Below are 8088 nucleotides of genomic sequence, written 5' to 3' on the forward strand. Positions count from 1 at the left end.
TCAACCAATAAACTAATCAACCATCCAACCAACTAACCAACCAATCAATCAACCAACCAACCAACCAGTGATAGCAGATTGTTAAAAGGTTCAGGTTAGTCCCAATTGACTTTAACCAGAGCTTAATAGTTTTAATTGTAAGGAAGTTAAAGACACTTCAATGTATTTTAATGTATCCATTTATACAGTTTTACTCTTTTTCTGAAAGTATGTTGCTTGTGTTTAGGTTTAGCTCCTGCCCTTTTCCATCAGTGTCATAATAAGCTTTCTTTTTTTACAGTGTAATGAACATCTGCAAACAATTTTAATTAGTCCTCCAAAAACAGATTCAGTTATAAATTCAATAATAAAAACCAGATGAAAATCAGAAATTTAAAAGGCCTGTCAGAATAGCAAATTTTGCTCAATCTTTGGGTAAAACTGTAGAAAAAAGAAACAGAAAGTAAAGTGGACAAAATAAATTATTTACCATTTACATTTATTTGCTAAACTTGTTCCTGAGTTGCACTTTATCACATTTTGAGAAGAAAAGCTGGAATGTATTACTGAAAAAAAAAATCAATGTTTCTATGGATCTGCTTGTGTATAAAATCAAAACCAAATTATTTTATCTTCAGCTGAAAAGGGCCAAATGTTAATTTTAGCATCTCTTCCTTATGTTTAGCACTTAATAACAAAACTTTAAGCAGAATTACCTTAAAGGCAGGGCAATAATAATAATGATAATATTGCTGTTTTGGTCAGATTTGGGTACTTTAACACCAGACATCACTTGCACTAAATTACTGTGGAGAGGAGGCAGCAACTCAAGCAGCAACGGAGATCGCTTCTGTTTTCATTCACAAGCAATATTTAAGGGTCCAAGCTACATATCCCGCAAAATCTTGCAAAGAAGCAGTGAAATATCAGCGCACGTTAACGGGAGATAATCAAGTTTCCAAACCAAGCACATGATAACTTAGATAACAATAATAATCTGTATAAAAGCTTATTGTAGGCAGGGTTAGCTGTTGAAACTCTGGTTTTCTTTAAAAAAAGCAGAAGTTTTGTAGCATTTTCATTAGACCGAGGTAGAAAAGCACAATTTGCTCAACACTATCAATCACTTTGAAACATAGACTGTAAATACAACTACAAGATGTCCTAAGTACATATCTTTGTGTATACATATTATGTATATAAGACGTATAACCAGAGACTATTTGTGAGGTAAAGTTGTTCATATTTTCTCTATATCTGATATAGATGCCCTGTATTTTCATCTCGTCGGCCCAAAAGGCTTTACTTTTCACTGTGCGTGTGTGTTTGTGTGTGTGCGACTCTTCTAGCTGTTTCAACGACAACTTGTTTCAGGGACTGGCTTTAAAAAGAACGGACGGATTTCACCTCCAAGTACTTCGTTGGGAGGTGTGAAACTCTGGCGTTAGGGTTTTAAATGAATATGCAAAGCCATTTTTTGACTCTGAAGCTCCATGTTTTTCTGTGCACAAGTGAAACTCGACTGTATGTGCCGACGTGTACGTTAGCGTGTTTGTGACTGTGTTGCCTTAGTAGAGATTTTTCAGTATCGTCTAGTTGACCTCCGGAAAAAAGCAGGAGGTTGTGCACTTTAGAGTATACGACCTAAATAACGTGCAATGTCTAATGGTTGTTTATGATTTAATGTTCAAAAAAGATTCTCTGACATAATGTAACTGGAGCTCTTTGGTCTGAATGTGAAAGGAGTTAAGGGTCTGTTTTAATTTGATTTTGTAGATGTAGTAAAGTTTCTGTTGCCGCTCCCTAAGTGGATCTGTTGTGCACACTGTGACAGAGACAACATCAGATTTATGCCAGCTAGCCTCACTGCAGTGAGCCTGAAAAGCCAGACACTTTTCACAGGGGTGAAAGGTCACAGGACCTGAACTCAAGTCACAATTCAAATGACTTCTTCATGAAATTGTGAAAAACTTGGATCTCAACTCAGACTTTAACACCAACAAAACATTTGACTATTGACTGAATTTAATTGAGGACTGAAGATAGATTAATCGTTAATAATCGTGATTAATCAGATTAAGCATGATTAATCCAATTAATTAATCATAGTTAATCAGATTAATTTAATGATTAATCTGATTAATCACAATTAACCTAATTAACCGAGATTAATTTGATTGATTGTAATTAATTTGGTTAAGTGTGATTAATCTGATTAGTCATGATTAATCCAATTAATCATGATTAATCAAATTAATTTGGATTGATCTATTTAATTGCAATTAATCTAATTAATTATTATTAATTTGATTAATCGTGATTAATCGATTACCGAAATAATCGTCAACTAATTTAATAATTGATCGTTAATTGAAGTATAAAGACTCAATAAAATGTTATTTTGCTGAAAGAACAACACACTCAGAGCACTGATTAGGCCAAAACTGTACTACACACACACACACATATAATTTTTATAACCAAAAGTCCAGCCCCTTTAAGACTTCATAGAGAAAGGATATTGTGATGACTTCCTGTAGACAGAGTTTCAGAAAGAACAGGAGCTTCTTAAAGAGACAGAGGCCCAGTTTCAAAGCGTTAAATTGACTGTAGGTATCACAGTCACTTGTGCTATACGTAAAATGCTGCTTTGTGCCTGGAAAACACGTTACTGCCCCTTTAATTTTAATTTTGCACTTGACTCAGTTTGCGGTTTCTGACTCAGGATTTGTACTGTTTGACTTTGGACTGGGACCAGCTCGGGTTTGATTTGGGTTTTGACTTGAGTGTAAAGGTGGCTTGTGACTCGCTCCGGCCTCTGCTCGTTCCTCTTGCTGCTCTCTCGCTGCTACACTCGCGCCCTTTGCATGTGCATGCGATTCCCAGCCTCTCCAGCTTGTTCCATGTGGAGTCTCCTATATATCCATGTGCATATATGTAAACTGTATGAATAGCTCCTGTAATTAGCCTAAGTGTCCTACATATACCAATATATAAATATATATATACATATAGCTTAGCTTGTAGATTAGTGCACTGTCGCTCTAGCCTTTACATGTAATCTTTGTGTCTTGGGCTTCCTGTAACGTCTCTCTGTGCTGCAAGCATGCCAACCTCGCTTCGCATCGTTTTCCTCTCCGTGCTTGATCTGCCTTTCTCTCTCTTCCCTCTTTCTGCTTGGAAACTGTCGCTGCTTTCAGTGTCTTATATAAATATATATAAATGTAGTCCTTCAGCATGTCTTTTTGAAAGCTTTACTCTGCTCTGACCTTTTCTATCTTCCTCCTTCTGCTTCGCCCTCTGGTCAGTAGTATATCTCCGCGCTTTCCTCTTAATGTGTCTCGGCGACCTGATGTTGCTCTGTTTTTGTGCCTCAAACGGTAGATTAACCCAGAAAGACGGAAACAGACCCTGCTTTCTTGTTTAGGTTCAACGTTTTTCTTTTCGTTGTTTCGTGAGGACGAATAGAAACCGTACTGTTGTCCTCAAAGAGGAGGTGAACTCTAAATATGTACTCTCCAAACTGGCTTTCAAACATGCATTTGTCCTGAACTACATGTTATTCTAAGGAAAGAAGAAGAAATAAATATAACAAGACAACACTTGTGAATATCTGCTGGTTATTTCCTCATACTCAGAGTTTGGTATTAATGGCATTTATTTAAGTAACTTTTCTGAAAAAATGTAGATTTAGGAGTATTTCACTACACTGTACTTTTTACTTTTACTAGAGAATTTTTATTATTTCTGGATTTTCCCAGAATGGAAAAACAAACATGTTTTAACCAAAAATTCACCAGACACAGAAACACACACCTGCAGTATTTGTTCAAGTTTCATAAGTTTATTTTTTTATTTGAAGAAACTGATTTGGAAAATGTTTATTTTTATTTTTTGTTACTTATGTGAATTATTGTCATTTTTGTCCTTAAAATACCAAATTTTATATATTTCGGTCCATCTCATGATGTAATTTTAAATATTAATTGATAATTTGATCAGTACATTTTACCAAATACTTTCACTGCTGTAGATTCATTTCAGCTCAGGGATTTTAGCAGGTTTGGAGAGAAAAGATGTCCTTGAGATTCTGATATTTAATAAATCAAAATGCTGAAAATCTGAATTTTTCACAGCATGTTTTGCAGTACAGCAGCCCCACAACATCACACTGCCACCGCCATGCTTTAAAGTCCACAGAAAGTTTTTCTAAAAGTCTGGGGAATCATAGAGGCGTGTTCTGGAAAAACTGAGATGACCTTTGACCTCAACCAAGGCAAGTGAGACCTGCAGTTTTTCAGATGTTGTGGGATCTTTTGTGACTTTTTCTATAGATACTTAATAATCCCAAAGCTTTAGAAATTACTTTCCAGACTGATCTCGACTTATTGTCTTTCTCACTTTTTCCACACAGAGCCATTAAGTGTAGATTTTTTTAACTTTCTTACTGATGATCAGCATTTAAAAACTGGATTTTGTGTTTATTTATTTGACCTTTGACGATTTTCACGTTGTCCTGAACCACTGAAATGACAAACCTGCAGACACCTTGTTACGGATCCACATCCCACCCTGCTGAACTTCAGTCATTTTTTGGACGGATCCAGAATCGTCTGCCAGAGAAAAGCAATTAACCTCCCAGACCTCAGTGGAGTCGACATGGTGGAGTTAAAAATGCACTGCAGGGATTCGCTCCAGCATTTATTCAGCAGCAGACGTTTATATGTTCAGACCTCATACATATAGATGTGATGTTTGTTTTCATGTTCAGCTGGTTGGCGCCGGTGGCTCGGGAGTTTCGGATCGACCTTGACAGAAATGATTGAGGTCAAGAAGGGAGAACGAGGAACTGTGAAGGAGAATTAGAGCCACAGCGTAATATTTAGAGAATAAAGTCAAAATGTACAAGAATAGTCATAATATTATGACTTTACTCTCATATTATTGCAACTTTATTCTCGTAATCTTACTTTAAATATTTTGACTTTATTTTGTAATATAACTTTATTCTTGTATCATTGCAATTTTTTCATCTTAAGTCTTATTCTTGTATAATTAAATTTTTCTTATTTTTTTTACTGTATTCTCATATTATTTTTTAAAATTCTTATATTTTGACTTATTTTATTACTTTATTATTTTTTATTACAATTTTTTTTATATTATTTAGACTTTTTTCTTGTAATATTATGACTTTATTTGATATTATGATTTTTTTCTTATACTATTTTGACTTCATTCTAGTATGATTTTATTCTTGTAATTTTATGAATTTATTTTCATAATTAATTATTTTTATTTTCTCTTCATTTCACCCCAATACTCAGAACGTCGCATTGATCAGGAAACTTATTAGAAACAATAGCAAAGATTGCAAAGATTGTGAATATATATATATATATATATATATATATATATATATATATATATATATATATATATATATATATATATTTTTTTATTTTTTATATTGGATTTGATTAAATTAAGCTAAATTAATGGTTTTTACACGTCTTCACCGTCTTCACCAGAAGGGGGCGACATGGACAGATAGCCAAGTTTAATCCAAATGTTTCCATTAAAATACATTTACATATTCAGTCTAATTAATTTAATAAACATTTCCATTGAAAGAACAGAAACCCTCTTTATGAAACATGCCAGTAAAACTCTTGTTTTCCTGCAGAGCTGCGACGCTCAGCGGAGGCTGCAGCATCTAAACTCACCACAAGCTCTAAACATTTTTCCTCCAGACAAAAGAGACTTTGGCTCTTAGAGAAACATCCGCTTCTGATTAAAGCCAGCCCGCCTCCTGCTTCATCCTTTTTCAGTCGACTTTGGGGCCGCCGTCGGGTTCGCCATTCCCACAAATCACCCAGACTGATGTGTTTGTTAAAGTGACACCATATTGTTGTTTTTTATTCCAGGAAAAAATGAACAAACGATCCTAAAGCACATTTTCTAACATTCGTACTGGGAGGATGTGTGTTGTGCTTTTAGCTGCTGAAACATTGAGGTTCCTGCTGTGTTTGCATGCCATTGGCTGAGTCAACGCCAAACACAAAAAACCCTGAGAAAGCCAACAAATGCGCAGCAGACACACATGTGGCGGTGAAGGATTCCTTGTTGCTTTGCCTCAAATCGTCTGGGAGGAAATTCCCAGATATGCAGTCCATTCAGGTTTCATATCTGGTTCATTCACAGCAAAAACACAAAAACTACCAAGTATTTCTTAGTACGCTTTAAATAAGACAAATTAACTTGTAAGTAACTTTTCAGGAAGAAATAGGAGCTTGTTTTAAATAATCACTTCCTTCAGTTCTGGTTCTGAGGGATTATTTCCCATACAAAACATTTTTCATTTGAATAAAATAATCTGCTGGTGGAACTGGAACTTCAATATATTTAGATGAAAACTTGCAAGTTTGTTTTGTCTTTTTTCAAGTGTACTAAGATATTTGCACTATAAACTCACCTAAAAATACTCGGTAATATTTCGTTTTTGCTTTTTTTTTTTTCTATTTCTAGTGCAAAAACCTTAGTACACTTGGAATAAAACAAAACTAATAAATAACTTTTCCGACAGAAATAGGAGCTTGTTTACATTTAAAAATATCCATAATATTGATTAAAAAGTATTAATTCCATTTTAACTATTTAATTTATAACATTGGTAAAATGTCTTATTAAAAGTGAAATAATCTGCCAATGGAAGTATTACTTTTTAATCAATATTAAGTAATTATTGACTTAAAACAAGCGAGTATATCTTGCTGAAAAGTTACTTGTTAGTTAGTTTAGTGTTATTCGAAGTGTACTAAGATATTTGCACTATAAACTAGACTAAAAATAGTCTAGTTTATAGACTATTTTGCAGTGTAATCAAATTAAATTAAATCACAGCAGATAAAATAATCATAACTTTCCCTCTTATCAAACCCTCTCTGTTAATAGTTCAGTCATTTTTGCAGAGAAACCGTCACTAGAGTTTTTTTCTGCGCTGTATAAAAATACATCCTGAATTAAAACCTGACCGCTCTCCCTTGAAATATAAATAATGTAAATAATATGCAGTTAAATCAGAATACCCAGTGAATTGCAGGCTGTAGGGTAAAGTTTCAGAGTCACACTCACTCCCTTTCCTTGGTCTCTTCTTTCTCTGATCTCCCTGTAACATTGAGGCTATCATTTGATCTACAGAACCCCACATCTGGAGCGATCCTCCCCCCAGAACACCTGGTTTCAATCCGAGCCGCCGACAGACACAGTCATTTGTGTCTAGAAACCAGAACCTTAATTTCTTTGTTCGCTCGCTCTCGTTGCCTTGGAGGATATTTGTTATGTTACAGTCCAAAAGGAGCTTTCCTGCAGCGAACAGATGGGAGAATAATTAGACCCGGTTATCAGCGAGTCCGTGTAAATTACAGAGTATGATTTTCAAGGTGATTTGTGAGTAACTCTGACACTTTCGCTGCTAATTAAAGCAAATCGGTTCAGTATGTTTAAGATTGAACCTTCAACTTTGCAATTTTGATCCCTTAAAAATAATAATAATAATAATGTTGTTCTTGCTACATAATGTTGCTCATACTTCCCCAGAAATTAGAGAGGAATTTTAAGGAATTTACAAGATAATTTCTCGAAACTTTCCTTTAACTGACCAAGTACTTTACTGGAATGTATTGGGCATTTTTAGAAACTGGGATGCAGCTGTATTTCTATTACAAATGTAAGCAAAACTTTGTCGATATTCCGCTAAAGGCGAAAAATGAAACTTTACAGTTGCAGTGTTTCCATTAAATAAGAAACAACTAAAATCAGATGTGAATAAGTTTATTCACAGGATAAGTCATTAAAAAATATCATCCTCCAGCTACTTCCTGTTGTCGTCTTTGTCGTTTCTACCAGTTGTAGCTTTCCGTTAATGATCACGTGACTTGTGATGCAAAAAAAGCTTTTATTGCATTTTTGTGAAATAAACCGATTTCAATGTGGTTGAAAGACTCCTTCAACTAAGCACAAAAACTTTATCAGAAAAGTTTTTCCATTCAGTTAATTTATTTCCGTAATTCCAATTTCCGCAATTAAATAATCAATGGAAACGCAGCT

Source organism: Poecilia latipinna, unplaced genomic scaffold, assembly GCF_001443285.1.
Source record: "Poecilia latipinna isolate Pla-1442-1.1 unplaced genomic scaffold, P_latipinna-1.0 Scaffold26, whole genome shotgun sequence".
NCBI lineage: Eukaryota > Metazoa > Chordata > Actinopteri > Cyprinodontiformes > Poeciliidae > Poecilia > Poecilia latipinna.